This window comes from Paralichthys olivaceus, chromosome 24, assembly GCF_024713975.1.
Source record: "Paralichthys olivaceus isolate ysfri-2021 chromosome 24, ASM2471397v2, whole genome shotgun sequence".
NCBI lineage: Eukaryota > Metazoa > Chordata > Actinopteri > Pleuronectiformes > Paralichthyidae > Paralichthys > Paralichthys olivaceus.
Genome location: NC_091116.1, coordinates 6,690,159 through 6,712,098, shown reverse-complemented (window position 1 = coordinate 6,712,098; position 21,940 = coordinate 6,690,159). Strand labels below are relative to the sequence as shown.

Sequence of the window (21,940 nt, the reverse complement as noted above, 5' to 3'; positions counted from 1 at the left end):
AAAATTCCTCAAAACACATATTAATTTTTTTGATGTGTAAAACACCTTTTTACATAAATCATCTGTGTTTATGCCTCTTTTCTGTCTAGCTTCAGCAACAAAATATACCTCCTAAACCCCCCACCATCTCCCACCCCCAAGGATCACAGAGAACCACCACTTGGAAAGTCAACAGTTCTCTTCTTGTCAACCACAGGAGGTAGACGCTGGCGGCGTTTCACGAGCCCACCAAAGATCTTCAGACGGAGGACCTGCAGCTCTCTGGAGTCTGCAGTGCTGTCAGAGACCAGAGCTGGAATCCACAGCCTCACCACGGCTCTGTCCAGTGATCTCACCTAAAACAGATTTCTAGACATTTCACTCTCATAAGAAATAGTGCACTGCTCTACAATGGCGAATTTGAGACGAGTGACTGCCTGTGACCAGCCCTACTTTGAGCTGATGTATCCAGAATGAATTTACCCAAAGAGATTGAAGCAAAATAAGTAAACATATTGAATATTACTGGACTTTAAGAAAAAAGGTACATTATTCCAAGTGTTTTAAGTTGCTATATGGCGTGTTTCCCATACGATGATTTATTTGTGGCCACCACCACGATATTAAAACTGACCACTGGGTTTTGATTTTCTAATGTCTACTATTTCAATTGGGTAAAATCGTATTTAATTCACCCTCCTCTTCATGCAAACACCATGTTCGCAAAACAATGCTATACATATAAGTTAGAATAAGTGGTTTGTTATAGGCACATTGCTGCTCCATCAATCCATGTGTTTTTCAGTAAATTAAGTGATGGAGCCTTAAATTGTATTTGTCTGATGCAGTGGACCATGATACAGTATCATTTAACACCATATGAACCTTTCCCAGTCAGATACGACCAAAACTGGAATCGAATTCTGTGGAAAACACTGCATCAGACACATTTTGCATTCATTTTATAACTAGGAAACAATTCATAGAGCTGAGGTGAGCTGCAGATTGGAGTGATAAAACACACACCCTCATTTGATCTACTGCTATATTAAAATAACCATTGAAGCAGTTTTGGAATCATTTAATTGGTATAAGTCATCCACTGTAATACTTAAAAATCATTAGTTCTTTGAGGCATTGACAAAATCAATGATTATTTGTTAATAAAAAACCGAAATGATTTATTTATTTATACTGTATACTTGAAGGCAGCTCCTTGATTCAAAGCTGTCCTCACTGTTGAGAGACGCTATGAAGAAAAGAAGGTTTCAACGACAGCAGGAGAGGACGGACATGAAACACAACATGCAGTTTCACATGGAGATGAGTGGAGTGTTTTTTTTGGCAGTCTGCACATCCAAAGCCACAGAGAGAATGCAAAGTGCGCTGGTTAACTTGCATTGTCTTTCCGTGTTGCTTTGCGAACACTGTGCACTGCATTCAAATGAAGTCCAAGACCGGGAGAGAGAGTTGACGTCAGGGAGCCTCTAATTCAGCCTCACGTTTCTGACACACAGTATGTCCAATGTCTATTTCAAGACCCCCCAACCAGGGAAATTAATAATGAATCGAACCTGACCGATTTAATTTAGTGCTAATTAGGTCAGGAAAGTTTGGGAGTGAAAGGTACGGTCCAGGCCACGTGGTCAGGTCTCTCAGCGGGCAGCCACTTTCATGTGGTGAGAGAAAGTTGAGCGTGGAACAGAGGGATGGCAGGGGAAGGGCCAGTGCCAACAGCACCAGCACAGGGATGAAGGGCCAGGGCTGGAGACAAAGATAATAAAACTAAGAAGTGGCAGCTTCAGAAAGCCACTGAAAAAAAAATCCACCAGGGAGATATCAACTGTGGGCCTTCACCCCATCGAAAAAAAGAAGAGAGCTGTCAGTCTGTTTGTTTGGACTGCGACTGCTGAGAATCAATTATTCCCTTTTAATTACAATTTGGAGAAAGAAATGCAGCGCTCAGGCTTAGGACGCCTCCTCTCTCTCCAGACTGGGAAGCTGGTGTGGGGCAAAGCGGCGCTGCCCAGAACGCCGAGCAGAGCGCCGGAGGACTCACAAAGCAATGTTATCACCTTCCGCATGCGCCAAGCTAAAGAATACACGACTTTGATCCGACAACAAATGCACTTTGGCCAACTTGGGTGCCACTGTGCGGTTAAAGCCGAAACTCTGACACGAGGAGTTCAGAGCAGCGGGAAGAGACAGAGGAGGAGGTGGAGAGAGGGGGAGACACATGAAGGTGACAGCTATGGAGGTTAACCTCGATTTGAAGTCTCGATGGGGCTGGAAAATCCCTCAAGGCTACATATCACTCTGATCTTTCACATCTAGCTCAAAGATATTGTACCAGACAGTGCCAATAATATCTCTACAGGACAAACTGACAGATCTAACATGTGCTTCAATAGGTCCCCCCCGATATTCACTTCTGGACTGTGCTTTAATCACTTCCCCGCACAGTGAGAACAAATACTTTCTCCCTCACGTACGTGCATTTTAGAAAATAAATACAAGTCTTGAATACATTTGAATAACAAGTTCTGCTAATATATGAAGACTGGCATGCAGTAGCAGCTCCCCTGATTCGAATGATGCCAACCTGCTTAGTGGAGGCGATCCAGATGGAGTATCAGTTCAAGTACTGTAAATCTGCTCGATTGGAAGGGCTTAGACGTTTGTTGGAGAGGGGGTGGCTCAAAATCAAGTCCAGCTGTGCTGTATTACCTGGAAAAAAACTTGCCTCAATATTTTTTTAATCGATCAATTGTTGGATAGTTACCTCTGCCAATGAGGTTATGGTTTCACCAAATGCACTATTTGTCTGCAGGATTACACAAAAACCAATAAACTTTATTTCACTAAGCATTGTGAAAGGATGGGAGATAGGAGAAACGGACAAAGGGAATAATTCATGGATCCTGATGAAGAAAGACAGGCATAGTTAAGGAACTGCCATCCATGAGTGTGTGAAATATGCGGCAGCTTGACTGTTCTACTGAGTGACACTCTAGGTTGAAATCTTATAAACAAATTAAAATAACCCAAGTAGAAGGAGCTCCGGAGGTAAGGACACTGATAAATGAATATCTATCTGAAATCTAGCTATTAAAAGTAAAGTAGGTGAAAGGCAAAGGCAGGAATGTGTGTCTTCTTTGATATCCTGCCAGCGCAAGAGGAACCGGATGTGATTTCCCACTCAGCAGCAGAATATCAGTCAGTGCCTGGGAAACCTCTCCCTCCACTGCCAGCCAAACAACACTCCTGTTTACTTCTGCACTAAAATGGACGGAAACCGAGGAGGTGAGCAGCATAAACAGAGAGGATGAGATAAACTCCTAATCTACATGACAAACCCCAAGGTTTTTTTTAATCAGATAAAAAACGCAGCATTTGTTTTTACTTTTTGCAGTTAAAATGTTTCCAGCTAAATATTCCTTGATACACAAAGGTGCTGATATTCATCAGTACTTTCCTCGCAAGACCAATGAAGCCTTTGTGAATTAATTTAAACAAGAACCAACAGGAAATTGAACGCAATTTTAAATGAATGAATGCAGTTTCAATCAAGAGAATGTTTTTTTTTAAAAAGCAGGAAAAGGTTTTGAGAGCTGTGGCACGAATCAAAGTCGACAGTAAAAACCTTTTCCTTTTACTTTGTGGAGTTATTCAGGCCCAACCTGCTCACAGGATTTTAATACCAGTAGTAGACCTTTCCCCATCCTTTGGGAGCAGAGAAAGCAGAAAGATATAATCCTTTTCCCTGTAGAAAATGCCTGCAGGAGAGGAGACTAGCACCGAATCAAATTATTCTCATAAGATGGTATGACCTTAGTTACACTTTATTCAAGGCTTCTTACCTCCACAATTTAACTGCTGTTCTTTTTTTTTCTCTCCATCGACAACTTCTTGCCATGCATGAATCGCAGGTTAAATGCATTCCTTTCAACAGCTGCGCGCCCCGGCGAAAGAAATATAATTATGTTTTACAAGTCGACTCTTATCTGTAGCCTCCTTCATTTCCCCGCCGACTCTCTGTGTATTTTGAGGGCTTTTCTGGAGTACTTTACGGTGTGTCAGGTTGCCGTTCCTCCGTGTAAATGCGCTATTGTATCACTCAAAAGGTCTCTACTCTCCATATCAGTGAGGGGGGAAAAAAACATGGTGTAAATAACTTCTATGGCTGCACTTTACTTTTATGTAAGTTAAACACGCGCAGTATGGACAAACTGCTGCATAATAGAATTTAAGTGGGTTTTGAGCTTTGCTTCTCAACAGCTCCGGGGTTCAAATCCATGATAACACGTTATACGATTAAAAAGACTTAAAACAAACTTTTTTTCTGCAAATTGTGCTTTGCAATCTTAAAGAACTGTAATGACTTCACCAAATATGTGAGAGGATATGCATCAAACTTCCCCAGAGTTACGATACAGCTTGTGACATGAAGTATAAGCTTCATTATAAATACAAAGCAGGTACGGCTGTGGCTCAGGAGGTAAAGAGAGTTGTCCACTAACCAGAGGGTTGTGGTTTGATCACCTGCTGCTGCGGTTCGCATGACTGAATGTCCCTGGGCACGACCCTAAGCCCCTAACCACTGTGCAGACTGGGGTGAATGCTACTTGTAGTGTAAAAGCTGGAAACCATATAGTCCGTTTACAATGAGTCTCAATCACTCTGGATGAGGTAGAGCATGAAATAACTTTGTGGATCATGGTACATCACTAGTTTTCCTTTGTTTGCTAATTTTAGACAGTATTTCAAATATTCTTGAAAGTTAAATCGGCTGAAACTGGATCTCTAATCAATTCATCAGTTGATTGATGTCGATAAAGTCAAATATTCTGTACAAATGTTTGTGTTTCACTTTGAAACTTTGACACTTGAGATGGGGATTGATATTTATTTATACATTTATTTTGTGGTCATTTTGTTAATGAAATTGATGAATAGATTTATGGATTTTTAAGCCTCTGTGCCTCAAGAATATGATATATCAAGCATGCCTTTAGGGAATTTCTTCCAAATTTGACCAGTTGTGCCTCGGTCTCAAAGATTAATTTGATTCCAGTGGTCAAAAGTCATGGTGACCTCATATGAGTCTGGTTTTGCGTGTAGCTGCAGGGTAGTATTTTTAGTTTTATCTTAACTTGGACCCTAAACGAGACCAGATTAAAAGCCATCAACTGCATGATTTAATCTTCCAAGGCCCAACACAGTCATTATGCCAAACTTAAAACCAGCCATCCTTCTAACAACTACAATGTATGTCCTCGACTTTACCTTTAATATCAGAAATAACCTCAAAGATAAATGCAGCACAACCCCAGAGGATCAATCTGCATGCAAGCATGAGTCATAGTTGCTTTTCAATTTCACTACACATGCTTGTTACTGTTAGTGTTGTCCGGGCAGAATTTTTCCCTTCCAGGGTTCGATGTTGTTCTTGTCAAACACATCCATACATTACAGGCCTGTTGGTAAATGCATGAATGCTCTCAAATTGCTCCAGTTCACTGCCAGTGGCCGGCAGCAGAGGGTTGCGGTCACACTCTCCAGCTCCCAGGTGTAAAAACCGAAGCAATATGAATGTGAAAAAAGAGAATAAGAGAGACGTCCTCTGGATGAATAAATATTTGAAATGAGATGGAGTCGGTTTAGGAGATATAACTCCACACTGCATGTGACATGTGGAGAAAACGATATTTGTGGGCCGATTCTGACATGTATTCCTGTGACTCACGTCTTGATTTGTGACACAAACATGAATCATTTTCAGAGTGTGGGGGAAAAAAATACTTGCTTTAGTGCATCACTGCGTGCAGCAGAGATGTGACTGTGCTGAGTGCTTCATTTAAAACACAGACAAGTATGAATTATTTAGATAAAACAATGATTTAGTGCGACAAAGCTGCAAAAAGCACCTTGCCTTTAAGAGATAAAGGATTTGATGATTTTGCAACAATCATAACAATTACGCTCCTGTGTGTGTGTGTGTGTGTGTGTGTGTGTGTGTGTGTGTGTGTGTGTGGTAAAAGATGTCAGAGAACAGGTGTGTTCAGGTAGACAAGTCCCAGCAGTGAGTTTGGCGCTAAGCTTTATCAGCTTGTCTTTGTCTAATCAGCTGCTATTGTTAATACTGTTGTATTCCTCATTAGCTGCCATTGTTAACAAGCACATTTAATTACGCTAGTTACAGGACCGTTGGCGTTGCTTAAAACAAAATAATAAAAACCCATCTTATTAAATTGGGAGGAAGAGAAACTGGCGAAATAATGCATGAAGAAGAAAGTAAGAATAAAAAATAAATTATAACCCAAGCAAACAAGCAGGAATATTAAGTGATAAAAAGGCTGCCATTAAAAACAGAGGAAGAAATCAAAGAAGGGAGAAACAAAGATAGGCAGACAAAAATAGTCCATGAGAAACAAAACAAACACTCTTTGTGTGGGAAAATACCTGCCGGGCTGCTGCCACCGCCGCAGTTAGTTACCGTTGATCCCCGGAGAGCAGCTCTCCTGGGTTCCCTGAAACATGACAGCAGAGGAGGAAACAAAACACGGGCGTCAGGAGTCTCAAAGCACAAAACAAATTATCCCCCGACTGTTACATAACCCATGCAAGAGGCTAAAACACAAGGTAAGGAGGAAAGCACACAAATGTCAAGGTCTTTGTGCTCAGTTACAGACAGCGGGAGTTCATCCATGGAAGATGCTAAAAGGCAACTAGTTTAGTCTGATATTAAATGGAGACGTAAACAATATGAAGGTTAACGTATCAAAAGGCTCTTAACTGTTGCATTGCACTGTGAAGAGAGATTGAGAAGAGGTTTCGTTTTTAGATTTCAACTTGTGGGAAAGACATCAGCTCTGCTCTCAGGTTTAAAAAGGCTTTTGCCATCATGTTGGTACTGTTTTTTTTATTGTACAGTAAAAGCGAAATTATATTTATTAAGCTCAAACCACAGATTGGCCTCATGGGTTTGTACTCTGTCCGTAGACTCAAGACAGATATGCAAAACCAATTGTTTTCTTTCAGCACAGCACAAATGTTATCAAGCATCACTTTATCAGCTTCATCCAAAGTTTCATCACCAATGAGGTCATTCTAACTGCAAGTCCTGTAATGTTGCGGAAACAGGAGAGTAATGTTTTTTTGGGGGGGGGGGGCTGCTGGGAGTAGGTGTGAATTATGCAAATGGATGCTCTGTAACAAACTTGTGTTAGCGGGGATGCGGTGAGGGGGAAATTGGCTGAAGAAGGCATCGTTTGTTCGGTGGCAGTGGCGGCAGGGGCCTCCCTCCTTCCTCCCCGTCTCCCTGCTCTTTACCTTGAGGCAGGAGCTTATCTTATTTGCCGCTTTTTTTTTTTTTTTTAAGAAGTGTCAGGATTAACATAAGCACCTCTGCCATTGTGCTCCCACTCAAAATAATTTTATCTGCCCGTGCGCTCTCAGGGGGAGACAATCGCCGTTTTATCAGGTAAGCGAATACCTCCCTCAGCCCCCCCACCCCCATCGCTACCGTATGATATGTGCCTTCGAGGACGGCTGCCACCGCCCCTGTGTTTGCCAGTTTATATTTAGCAGTACACCACTTGATTTTCCCATCTGCGGAGAGGAAGGAGGATGACACAGAGAGGGCCTCGGGTGGGTTGGGGGGTGGGGACGTTGTTTACCACATAAATACCAGCTGGTTCAAAAGGTACAAGCGTGGATGAAAGCAGTCTCTCTCGCTACAGTAGAAATGAAACTGTGAGGTACTACTGTACGACAAACACAAACTTTTAACGTCTCTTAATGTTACCACATGTCACTACCATCACCTCCATTTGTTTGCTCCATCGGTATGACAAAGTTTTAAATGCTACCTCTTGGTTTACCCCCTTTGCACTTTGGAAATCACCCATTACGGGGACTTTTTTCTTTTTTTTTGCTCTCGCTTTGGGCAGTTGAGGTTGACAGGAAACAGGACAGGAAATGACTTAACGGTTGCCGACTGCACGGCTTCTTCCATGCCCAGCTGCTCGTTGTATGACCTCGTATGACTGAGAGCCAGGAGGAAGGAGGAGGAAGGAGGAGGAAGAGAAGCTGGCACGCATGGCATTGCTGTCCATTCCTTTCATGGGAGGGTTTAAGATTTCATTGTCGATCATTTGGGTCAGGCTTTCTGTGTACTTGAGTGAGGATGTTGATATGATTTGTTGGTGTCTTTAAAGTAGTGACTTCACAGCCCTTGAGTGCTGGAAAAACGTAGTTACTGATTATTGTTTACTGTCCCTGCAATTGTGCATTGACCTGCATCGCTTGAGTCAATTCATATGACCAGCGTAGGTTCAGATTTGCGCCGGAATGCTTTGAGTCCTGACGCCGTGAGGCAGCTTGGGATCATGGGATATACCACAATAAAACGTCCCATTCTCTTTGACTAATATGTGAATTTTCTGGGTTTGAATGTTGTTGTAAAGGTTTGATAATGTAAGTACACAAGTCAACAGAATAAATAACATAGGTGGAGGATTATTATTATTATTATTTTCAAACCAATTTACTGTAATCAGTTTAAAATGAATATACATATTTATTTGGATTGTTGATTCTGGATGTAAGTAAAGAAAAAAGTTACACGCATATGTCAAAGCATTTCCTATATGTCCAATAATATATTTATGAGCTGAAACACATAATGAGAATTTTTCTTTGCTCCTTAAACAGAATGATAGTATTAATAATCTAAACAAACAAAAGCTCTGTAGAATGAAACAAAGTCATATTTAGTTTATTTTCTCTGCTCACACTTTAGTTAAAGTTAATAAATGTTACGTGAATCCTCTGTTTAGACTTGAGGGATGTACGCAGATATATTTTCGAAGAATCCCACAGCTAATTAGGCACACAGTTTGCCATCTCATCCAAATTTCTCTTGACTGGGGCAATGAGAAAGAAACCTCAGAGCCAAAGTATAATATGAATATGAAAGTTTTGCCCCCCTCCATCTGCTAAATTTGCGCACGGAGGCTTAATTGGGGCCAAATCTTGTCAAAGCCTCTCATAGTGAACATCCACTATTAGTTCAGAGCATGTGAACAGGAGATCACCAAAGGATCCAACTTTGTTTTTAACAAACTAATGCTGAGTTTCACTTTTAAAATAATCCAAAGACAGAACATATATCCATATAAAATGAAAAAAATAAAATAAAATAGAAACTCGGAATCAACCATTAACCTATTTGTTTTTAGGAGGAAAATCTATTATATTGGTAACTTGAGTGCATACAGCAAACAGAATATATTTGTAAAGATGTAAAAACTGGTATTTGGATTGGATTCACTCAGCAGACAAACTAATGTATTTTGTTTTGTTCAGAGCGACTCTGTCAGTTCCAAACATGTCCTATGGGGTTCCACAACACCATGACAACTGTGACACCATGACAGCGGTGCATTAACGCCACTCACTCATTGGCCCCCTCACACACACACACACACACAGATATATAATGGAGAATACATTCACCACACAAACATGTCGGCAAACACAGGAAGCAGAAACACGCATACCTTAACATTTATGTTCAAATATACACACAGTGTACATATATGACTATCTCCACACACACTTGACATCACCTTTACATTTGCATGTATGTATACATACACAAATGAGTCACACACACATTTGCACAAAGGTGGCGACTTCACACCCTCAGCCCCACACACACACACACAACCTCATCATACACAAGTATATTTATTGAAATCGTTCACACTCTTTGTTTGTGAGTTAGAGTGAGTACACACACACGTAACTATTCAGACATGGACGCACACTTTTTCTTTTGAAGCATCATATTTACATCGACACCGATGCCATGTCACTCGATGGTGTTATAATCTCCGACACATTTACATAACATATATTACCCTGCTGTGTTGACGGCCAAGTAAGTACTCAAGCTCATCCTGGCCCCTTTTCATATTTAAGGCGTGACTGATTTAAGATGGACTGATTGTGGGGATTTAATTACGGAGGACACAATGGCCACACAATTCTGTTTTCTTCTCTTCCCTTCTTGCGAGGCGCTGACACGCCGCACACTCGGCTGCACACTGCCGAGGAATGTTTTACACTCCAAATGAGCTGTGCTTGCAGAAGAATTTAATTTGATCTGCCGCTGTAATTGTGCTCTCAAAAAAAAAGAAAGAGAAAAAAAAAAAAAGAAAAAAAGGGAAAGAAAAAGTAGAGTGGTGGGGGTGGAGGGTGGAGGCATGCAGGGGTGGGAGGGGTCTCGGTGCTTGCAACTTTAAAATGTAATATGCACAAAAAGTAAATTAACTCAAGAGGAGAGGCCCTTGTGATGTGTTGACACTTGCACTGGGCTCTCTTACAGGGAAGAGTGGAGGGAGGTGGGAGGATGGAGGGAAGGGGGGATAAGAAGAGAGGGGGGGGGGGCATGATAAAACACCACAAAGAAAAGCGTTATGAATTTTATTAATGACTTGCAAGACAGTATGCAAAACATCAAAGGTCCACGGGAAAGATTAATGACCCTGTGTGAGACTGTTTAATTACCTCCAGCTAATTAGATTCTTGACCAAATTTTTAATATCTGCGTTCGTGCCCGTCGCCTAATTGAGATTCCACCATATTTATCAATCTTTCAAAAAAAAAAATCCTTAGTGTGGACTTTTTTGGGGTCCTTTAGCCCTCTCTCCTACTGCTCTTGACACTCAGCATTTAAAGTGTGATTATGAATGTCACACAGGTCGGAGAGAGGAGAGAGGAGGTTTCCAAACCCAGAAAGTGAGGCCATGAAGGACTGATGCTTGTTTACTCACTAACAGGATGGGGGGTGTTCGGTGGTGGTTATCAACCTGATCTTGGTTTCTAATGAAGTGCGCTTGCTAATAAACAGACTTAGCGAGCTCTGTCAACTCTCCTTGTCGTGCCATAATTCTCTTATCTGGACCTGAGCGGAGGAGAGAGCAGCTCTCCCAGGAACTACTCTCCATCTACGTCTCGTTTCGCCTCCGCTTCCATTTTCCTCCTCTAGATAATCCGGCTGCTGTTTACCAGCACACACACACACACACACACACACACATAGTTTCATCTAAATCGTTGTCTTTGAACTTCCAGTGCATATTATCTGTTCTGTGACCCTGTTGTTGTTGTTGTTGTTGCGGCTGCTGCAATAATTGCACTCAGATTATTGCAGTGAAGTCAGACATGACTCTTCCTCTGGGTTCGGGCTTTTTGGTATCCACCTCTGTGGCTGTTTGTCGAGCCACTTCAGCTTCTCCAAGACGGAGATCACAACTTTGAGCTCATTATTACACATCCTTCTAAAGAAAAGCATCCCTACCTGGAGGTTGTGAGATAATTACCTTATTACCAGAGCAGAAAATAAGGAAATAATGAATTCTATAAGTGAAATTATTTCTCAGACTTCTCTAATTTTCTCTTTTTTTGTCTGGTACTGTTTTTTTTGTTTTGCATATTTTTTGTGGCAGAAAAACAAGAGCTGTTTATAGCTGAACTTCTTGCAACTCCCCCTTTTTTCGACATAATAAAGGGGTACAAGCAAAATTGACAAAACATGTAAGATCCTGAACTGATTTTATTTTTATGAAATGTATGTTTTGTAGCCACTTCTAGTCCTGAGGATATCGCTTAATATTCTTATTTTTTATTTGTTCATACAGCTGCTTCGACAAAAACGGAGCTCTAGAAATTAAATTTGGGTGTCACTGCTACACAGGGTCTTAGACAAAAAGATTGCAAATTCATTTATCAAGCTCTATTATACATTTTATTCTATTTTTTATCTCATTAATAAAAAAAGAATCATTGCTGTATTTCTATTTCTCTGTCTACTCTCTTTATATATTTTCTATTCGTTACTGAAAAGCATTTTTTAAAGCAGGACAAACACTCTGGCATCAACACAAACTGCTGTGCACTGTCATGAACAATGTTGAGACCGTGCACGTCCACCCACAGCACCATCTGCTGTCCAAACCCCTCCATTACAATAGTAGCCCACTTCCAGAACTGACAACATGCACCAACAGCTCGTGAGCCCTGCAGCACTTTCCTGTGAAATCATATCACTGTGTCAAGTTTCACAACAGCAGTTTGAGAGAGGGGTTAAGCTTTAATTAGCATGCATTCATTATAAAGATGTTTCTGAAAAGGCCTCATTCCCCCTTGATACCCCTCATTTTCTCTCAGCCCTTCTTCCTCCATTTCTTCTACTTCATTCTCGGTCCATTTTCCCCCCTGTCTCAACAACACCGTGTACTCATTCTATCCGCCTCTCTGTTTCTTCTCACTCCCTCTATTCGTTTCCATCTGTCTCACTGTCTCTCTTTAAAGACTGAGATCTAAATAGGAGTAGATCACCTCCCTCGCTGGCGTTTCATTAGAGGCAATTAGAAAGCCGACGCTGCAGCGTCCCATAAGGCTCGACGGGGAGAGGGAAGGCGCAGGCCGCATTAGCTCGTTGAGATGAAGTATGTATGACAACACTTTCATCAACGTGCAACAATTCCTTGCCGACATCTCCGAGCTGTGTCAGAGGTACCATTCTGACAATTATGACAATTAACACTGTCAAAATAAAGCCATTAGCTTAGCAAGAGGGCAAACCAATACACTTAATTACAGGGTTTTCTGTCAAAATGGATTCCCTTCAGACCTCGGCCAAAATGGAAAAGAGTTGAGTGTACGGGGGAGGCCGAGGTAAAACAGCGGACATCTGCCGCTGTTTCAACCTCTGCCTCAGTTCAATCTGCGACTGAGTTGTAGGTTCCTGAATCTTTCGATCATTAATCAACTTTGGAATAAATCATCATAAAGACTTTATAACATACAGATGCTTAAAAATATATTTTGTCTATTTTGTCCTACTTATTTTCCTTTGTAGTTTTTTTTATATTTTAATGGAATACATGTGCACTGAAATATTTTCCTGCTGCAGTGATGCTTTGTTTAATCTGATGGATTAAAAAAAATACTTGATAACTTAATTTCTGTCACTCTGTCTTTTTTTTAAATCAACTACTTTACAGAGTGATGCTATGAAGAGCTGTTGTGCTGAACCTTCTTCTGTCTTATCTTTGATTCTGATGCAAAACATCTAAAGTGTACATTAATGCCTCGTATATCTTCTTTATATATGAGATTTGGTATCTTAATAGGATCAGAAATGATTCAATTAAAGGGGTATAAATCACAATTTCTAAGAATGCTGATCTGGCACTGTAATGCTGCCCTCCAGGCTGTGTACGTTGTGGCTCGACAGCTGCATGACCACATCTTCTGCGAGTTCACCCCGCACCAGTTTGCTTTAACGCAAGAGGGATCAGCACCAAGACATCATCCAGGCTCCAGGTTGAAACATCACCGAACCATGAAGTGCAGGGATACTTGACTCATGTCAATCTCGGAGAGGAAAATAAAATTCCATACAACATTGTAAGATGGAGTTTTGTCACCTTTAAAATATGCAGCGCTGCCCATCTGTCTGAGGGTGCTTCGGGGGAATCTGCTCAACTTTGACGCGCCGATGTGAAAACACAATTACACAATCTCCAGGGAGCACGCTGCCCCGTCACATTATATTTACCTTGCGACAAAGCAAACGTGCACTCACTTCTCCGTCTATCCATCCACCCATCTACCCAACATCTTCTCTGAGTGGATGAGGTCATACTTCACAGAGCGTCTGTTCCGGCTGCTGCTGTCGACTGAAGCGGTGCCATCATGTTTGTTTACGACTATCTGCTCTTGCTTATGGCACGTACCTACAAAGTAAATACAAATCTGATTTCAGCAATCTCAGGAATCAAATGGTGGTAGTAATGTGATCCACGTGCACCTGAAGGGGCTCATGGTCTGTGTACGGGATGAACAGTAACAATTCTGTATAGTGATGCTACAGGAAGCTAGTCACAGAGCAAACAAGCCTTAACTTGCACTTCATTTCATAATAATACAGCTAAGGGACTATATTTTTGAAATTACATATAGAAAGTCTTGTAATTGCCTGATCCAATGAATAACATGCCGTTACATTAAGAAATTACACATTACATTAAAAAATATTAAAATAAAATTATAATAAATAACCACTCTCTTGGGAATCAAGTGCATTCAAAGCACCTCATCTTTCATCCCAGCCCTTTCTGGAATAAACCCTCATTAACAAACTGATTTTAACCGGCAAGACCTGAAGGCCGCAGCGGTTTACTGAACTCTTAAAGGACCTCTGACATCCAGACGTATTCCGGATTAAAGTGCAGCCATGTGGGAAGGAGGGAGGGGTCAAAAGTTTAGGGCCAAAACCTCTCGTCTGCTGACAAACGCCATTTTCTGACCTCAGGGGAGGAAAGCAGTTCTGGGTCAGTGAGGAGTTTTCTTTCTGATTTGTTTGTAATTAATGATTTCAAGCAAACAAACGGATGAGGAAGTAGGGGAAATAATTGACTGTATCTTAAAATGCATCTGTGATTTGCAAATAGAAAACATCACGTGTGCAGACCACAACTGTCAATAAACTCATTTTCATTTTCATGTTCCCACATGTATTAGAGAAATAAAAGTGCGCAGTAGTTTGACGTCATGGTGTTACATACTACAGGCTGTTTCAAACTTAATAGAATTGTACAAAATAACTTAGTTCTGGATTAACTCTTAGAAACTAAATCCAAACAAGTTCAGACAAACTGAATGAGCAATGGTATCAGTGATCCTCAAAAGGAAATGCCTGTCTGTATATTTCAATTATATATATATATATATATATATGCATGTATATAATCATTCTATTTCCTCAATCTTATTTTCAAAGTTAAAGCACATCTCGATGGAATCAGCGAGTCTGTAAATCAGACCACTTTCAGTCGTAGTCACGGAGGAATTGCTGCCGCTGCCGGTGCTTTTTCCTCCCCTTTTTGGTTTTTTATCAAAAAAAGGAAGCTGATGAGTCCCTTCAGATAAGGATGGGAGCCCTTTGCTTAAAGCTCCATGCTAATAAATGAATATGTTCTCCATCACGCCAAACGCTTATTGTATTTTACTGGGGCAAAATGCAATTTGTATCATTTCTGCGCCGCACATCAAAAGGAAGTGGGCCGTGTGCGATGACTCACTCCAACGAAAACGCTCTGTTTCCAATCGAAGAAAATCAGATCTGCACTCTGCTTGTTCATTTCTTTTTTACATCTCCATTTGTTTGATAAGGCTGTGAGCAGTGACGGTAAATGGGTGGATAAGTTGAGGCAAAAACAGTAACATGGCCCGTCTTGGCGGATAGGCCGTCAGCTTATCAATAAATGACATCATCTGCCCCCCAGACGTCTCTCTGTCTGTCACATCGGAGGAAAAAAAAGACAAAAAGGAAGAAGAAAAAAAAGAAATGTCTATTTCTCCCATTAGGTCTGTCTGGATGAATGCTGCAGTCACACACTCTGGGGACAGTTTGTCTCTTGTCTGTGGAGACGGAAACTTTAAGCTGGACTGACAACAAAAACTCTTCAGTGAGTGCTCAGTTAGAAAAGACCAGATTATAAATGAACTATATTAGATTAAACCTGAAAATAATACAATCTATTATGTATTACTGATGCATAATAAAATTTGACTCATCTTGAGTTAAAAATACAGATGACAGCAGACATGAAATTATTAACTTAAGATAAATATACGTGAACGTTAGGGTGTAAAATAAAATGTAAATGTGCAAGTGACACTCAACCTTATCTAGCATTTGCTTCATTTGATTTTATTAGAATTAAGTAAACCAGGATAAAGCTGCTTCCGGACATGCACTGAAGTTTCGGACATTTTCCTAAACGTTTCTGGAGCGGCTATACGTGAGCAAACGTCTGAGTCAGGTACTCCGGACATTTTTGGGAACTTTTCCCGTCAGCCCCATAGAAAAATTGATGATCTTTCTGAACACGGTCACCACCACTCACCTAAATGTCGCGGACATGTTCGTGTTGCTGTGAATGTGTTTGACCCAGACAATCTCCGGCTGTGTTCTTTGTGTCATTCTTCAATGGTTTGAGAGTTTGTTTTGGTTTGGGTTTTTTTTACCTGATCGAATTAGTCATGTGTTTCTCCATTTCATGTTTCTAATTTTTTTAAATGGAATCAGTTATTATCACATTACTTCCATTCTGTTCCTGTGGTGACAAACAAAACCGAGAAGCGAACAGTATTTCTATTGTGCTCTGTCCCAGTACAACCCGTCGGCCATATTTCATGGCTGATACAAGCATCCCCAGAACCGACCACTGGCCAACACAGAAGGTCTTGGAAAGTCCCTGCTGCACCAACAAAGATGCTTGTGTGTGTTCTTGTGCGAATTTGCAATTGTGTTGAGATCTGTCTGGTGACATTCTTTGAAGATCATCATCCACATCCCATTATCATTCTGAAAAGTTTGATTTCTTCAGCAACATCAAACGAAGTATAAAAATACAACACAACCATTTTTGTTTTGTGAGATAAGTTAAACTTGAATTAACATCTCTCTAATTAAAGCATGTGGTATCTTTTTTTTTAATGAAAGCCGGGTGATCGGATTTAGGGAGCGGCCTCTTTAACTGCCATCGACTGCTGCATGACCAAATCCACTGTCCCAATTTTCCTTTAAAATAACTCAGGGAAATGCATCTCTAACTTCCCATAAACTTTTCACACTTTTAATGCTGTATATTTAACACAACTTGATTTCTTAAGACCCTGAACCCTGCACATTTTATGCAATTACCCCAAGTTGCAATGAAAATGTTGGGCCAGTGCGGCTGCACGGCCGGTTTTCTCAGAGACGTGGAGATGATGGTCGAGCTCATTAGCAGTCAGCCTGGAAGGCCGTGAGCTCTTTCTAATGTGTTTTTGAAAACAGCAGTGGTGTACATGCACAACTCTGAGGAAACCTGTCGCAAATCAGACAGTGGTGTCTCAGGGCAGATTCTGACTAAACCGACTAAAGATAAACACTACACTGGTGCTACCCTTGTCCCTTCAAGTTAATAAACCAAATACAGAAAACTAATCATGAAAAACAGGTGAAATCTAATTGGTATCAGTGGCTCAGGAGGTACAGCAGGTTGTGCACAAACGGGAAGGTTGGTGGTTTAATCGTGTATGACATAGTGTCCTTGGACAAGATACACAAATCATAAATTGCTCCTGATGTCTGTGCCAGCGGTGTGAGAACAGTGTCTGATATGGAGAAAGTGCAGCATTAAGAAGCACGTGTGAACAAGTGAATCCGGTTTGTAGCGTAAAGCTCTTTAAGTGGTTGATAAGATGAGAAGAGCAGTAATGTAACTACAAAACATTTCAACATGTACATGTTTGAAACTCAACGGTGAACAGTAAAAAGGTTTGGTGAAAGAATCACTTTCTGTAGATTAATGAATGAACTAGAATGGCATAACTCTACAAAAGCCCAACAGTCCCTGAATTAAACCACATTTAAATTCACCAGATCCTGGATCTGCACCAAATTGCACACACTCATAAATATCATATCATACATTTTTCTCTCCAAAATTTAAAGTCTTCATTCCTGACCCATGCTTTTGTGGAAATCATCTTGCTTAAAATAAATCAAATAACCTTCCTTGCAGAGGTCAACAAACTTTCTTGTGATCCCGTGTCATCAATCATTCAGTCAGAGCCGGTGGCACGAGAGGGCATCTGAGACTGAACGGAAACTTCAAAAGGCAGGTCAGTGACGCTGTCAGTGGCACGGCCAAAACAACATTGTGTTTTCACAACAATGGAGAGCCATTACAGCGGAGCCTGTTATCAGCCGAGGGCAACCAGGGACGGTTCCTGCCTCATTGTGAGCCATCGGAGTAGATTGTGTTCAGTAGTGAGTTCAGACTAAACATATTGGGGCGTAAGAAGACACACCTGAGGCTTATCTGATGGGATATGGAAACAGTGGCCACAATGTTGTGAAAGAAATGCATCCTGCCATGTCGTTACGAGACAGTGTTTGTGTGTGTGCGCTGACGTCAGTGTGTTATGGGGTTTTACACTTGACCTTGTGTACTATTTAAATGTGACGAAATGTTAAAGTGACTTTTAGGTGCTTTTATTTTTTAAAGTTGGTGTGCATGTGATCACATATGATCTGTGTGTAAGAACATGCAGGTAAATCAAGGTCCTTCACTGTGTGTTTGGTAGCGTTACATGTTTGTGTGTGTGCCACAACATGTGGACCCAAATCCAAGAGTATCTGATGATGGAGTCAGTGTGACATCTTTTAATGATAAAGCCACAGATGAATTGTTTATGGTGCTTTTACAAGTGTGTATTTCTGCGTGTCTTTGTACATTGGTGCATATGTGTGTGTGTGTGTTGGGGGGGGGGGGTATAGCTGGAGTGAATAATTTAGAGAAAAAGCCGTTTGTTTTCAGGGAGTGAAGGCAAAGACACATCTGAAACATATGGGAGGAAATCACATTGAAAGCAGTGAGCAGTAAATTAATGGTAACAGATGCCAAGATGTCTGGCTTGTGCTTTTTTTTTCTACTCCTTGCTTGCTTTTGTTTTTTTCTCCAAGAGCCCTTGCATTCTTAATGTTGGGAAATAATACAATTAAGATTTCCCTCTGTTATGTGGAGTTCAACAGCGTTGCTTCTTCGCCACCGCAGCTCCGTGACACCGGAATCTGTTTGGAGAAGGTCGGCCCTACCCGGAGCAGGAGTTACTTCTCCCCGTGCCATTGTTTAATTGATTGTAATTCTCGGTGGTAATAGGTTTTCAGCTGCAAATGACGGCTCGACAATGACGCCATAAATTATTTATGTTACCTTGATGTTGCAGGCCTGTTTCACTGATGAGATAAAAACAGAACTGTGGTCTCCGTTTGCTCACACCCCCCCAAAGGAGAATATCTTGACATATTAGAATATGTGTAAGCCTCAACTGTGCATTTGTGTGTATGTGTGTGTGTGGGGTGGTAGTCTGGTGAAGGGAGGGGTGGGGGGTTGGCCTATGTCCAAGCTTGAGCAGCAACAAAGACAACCTTGCTCTTAATGGCACATATCCGGGAGATGGAGGAGCCCGATACATGAAAGCACTGTGATCATTACACTGATAGCAATTATCCTTCAGGAGGCTCTAATGGCAGCATTACACACACACACACACACACACACACACACACACACACACACACACTTGCAATCAAGGGTGGCGGGCAATTAAATGCAATGCTTTTTGGTGAACCTTTACCAGCGAACAAAGCCCGACGACAAGGACCGACAAGGAGATTTATTAAGAGAAAAGGCGTAATTTTGGAGAACAAAAGGGAAAAAATCAGGACAAGCGAGGGACAAAAGGAGGGGAGAAAAAAAAATATTAATGTTGTTTATTAATCTCTTCTTAATGTGTTGCAGTGGACTGAGGGGGAAGGGGTGAATGTAGAAGGGGGTGCGGAGGGGGGTGTTATGAGGGGTCTCTGGAGTGGAGCAGTGGCTTTGGCAGAAGTATGATTGAGTGCAGGGGCCAGTGTGACGGAGGGACAAAAACAACAAGGTAATTAAAGCTTAAAGCGTGCAGTTTACGCTCTGCCATCCGTGACAGCGTAAGGTGTCTTCCATCCAACCCCCACCCCGCACCCCCTCTTCCCAAATGAAAAATAAGTCAGGTAATTGTCATTGCGCACTGCATGTCATTATATATTAAACGGGTAATTCATCTTCGTGGAGAATGCAGGGAAGGCAGGTAAGACTGGTTTATTGGTCATAAACCAAAGCGAGAGTAACGTTTATCAAATCAGGGTTTTACAGGAGAAATGACAAACATCAACAGAAAGATATAATCTGCAATGTTTTACTCGCTTGAGCATGTGTGTGTTCGTGTGTGTGTGTGTGTGTGTGTGTTTGGATGGAAAGAGTGGAAAGTCGCCACATGGAGAGAAATCTTTGAGTTAAAGTTTTCGAAAGCATCAGCATCACTCCCCTCACCGCGCACACAAACACACACAGTGCTTTTCTACAGTATAGCTTTTTTCAAAGTGGGACTGGTTGACAAAAGAGATTGCTCCCCGTTGTTTTTCCTCGTGCGGTTACAAAGAGGCGCGTAAAAAGTTACAAGGTTGTCCCCCGTGGGGTTAGATTTCAAACAGCACCTGTCAAAGCAGATGGGGCATTTAAATAAGAGTCTTTAAGAGGTATTTGTTACAGCGGAGGCTCAGGAGTACCTGCTGTGCTCGCCGATGCTTTTCACGGCTGTCGTTGCTCTCACAGAATCTGTTTGCTGTGTTTGCAGGGATAAACATCGCATAAAAAAAAAACACAAAATAACCCACTGAGGCCACAAATTACAACAGGGAAGACTGCATTTATGTAACGGATGATGCGAGTGAGGCCAAGTCTGCTTGTATGACTCTTTGCATGTATGGAGATATATGCATGCTCACACATTGCAGCTCTAATGAGAATTTTTTCACCTTATAACAACATGTTTGAATACAAGGTGAAATAGTGTGTGTGCAATGACTCAACAGAAAATTACAAGGTCAACTTTCCAGGAGCGAAGAAAAACAATCTAAACACTTGAGTCTTGAACATCACCTCAACAAGTTTGTATGCAAACACAACTTCCATCACATAACACCCTGACCTCCCCTCTCTCCAACCACTGTAACCTCCAAACTGAAAGCAACATGCTGGTTCGAAGGAGCACACTGGAGCGTCAGGACGGCGGCTCGGGCCTCAGCCTCAGTGTGAGCTCACACCTGGGAATTCAGGCAGAGACTGTGACCAAACATCACCCTGGACAGATTTGTCCTCGCAGCCCAATGTGTCCTAAAGACAAACAAACACAACCACCTATAAGACTCTGACTCCTCGGAGAGTCGCCTTGAACTAAGGCAGAGCCAAATAAATAAATCAACCATCAAACACAGCATTTTTAGCTCAGGAGAGATTGAGGTAAAACAAATGCGTATAACAGAGCTTTTGGTAAATTCACCCATTTGTTGTTATCTTTATTGCTTCATTAACATTTATGCTATTGGTCAAATAATCACAATCACAAAATCCAAGGTGTAACCTTCAGTCTACAGTGCAAAAATAATCAATATGCAGGATATAAAAATGCAAAAATAATATATTTGAGAAGGAGGATGCAGCATATTTTTAATGGAAAGATTAATTCATATTTCCCTAAATATGTGTTTATGTCAATTGCTGCATCGAGTAATTGCTTCGACTTATAATTGATCCCCCGGTGCTTCAGCGAAACCACATCCGGTCCTCAAACCTCTCACCCGGCCCGTCCTGCTGCAGACCCTTATTTGACAAAATTGATGACAAGGTCATAGACCACGGAGAGGGGAGGGGGTGCTGTCGAAGCAGTGGCTGACAGGCCAGGAGTTGCCATGTTTGAGACTGATCCCCTCTTGAGATGACTTTCTTGTCACTTTGTTTCATCACTCCGTGCCCTGCGTTTTCCCACGGCTGTGACCACCAGGGAACTGGGGGGGGGGGCATGTGCTGGAGGTCAGCGTGCGATCCTGCCTGCCCGTCCTTAAATTCCCCGCCCATCACCACGGCACTGCGCTCTCTCGATGACAGAGGGGAGACTCCTTTAATACACTGGTGGGTTCAGCGACAGTCTCTCCTTCTGTCATCCTCATCTCTCTCTCTGCATCTCTCCGTGGCCCTTCCCATCTTTCTATCAGCGAGAAAAATAAATAAAAAATAGGGCGTCTTCTTGTTCTTCACATGCTAAACTTCATTTGAATTGTCAGACACTTAAGAACTGACAAAACGCTTTCTGCGACTCCCCGTCATTCCCTCTGCTGTCAGAGGAGATAATAAATAAAAATGACTCCTGCGTAGGCGGAGGGAGAAGGGCCGAGACACAGTACATCAAGAGATGGACAAAGTGCTTCAGGAAGCCTGTAGGGAAGCTTGGG

General features: G+C 41.7%; 1 long non-coding RNA gene across 1 annotated transcript in view; it reads right to left on the bottom strand.

The window, feature by feature from the left end:
* LOC109639014 (uncharacterized) overlaps window positions 1-21,940 on the bottom strand; it is a 303,271-nt gene that overhangs the window by 245,197 nt on the left and 36,134 nt on the right. The window contains exon 4 of the long non-coding RNA XR_011240369.1: window positions 6,442-6,509. This is a non-coding gene — a long non-coding RNA (uncharacterized lncRNA). The remainder of the gene's footprint in view (window positions 1-6,441; window positions 6,510-21,940) is intronic.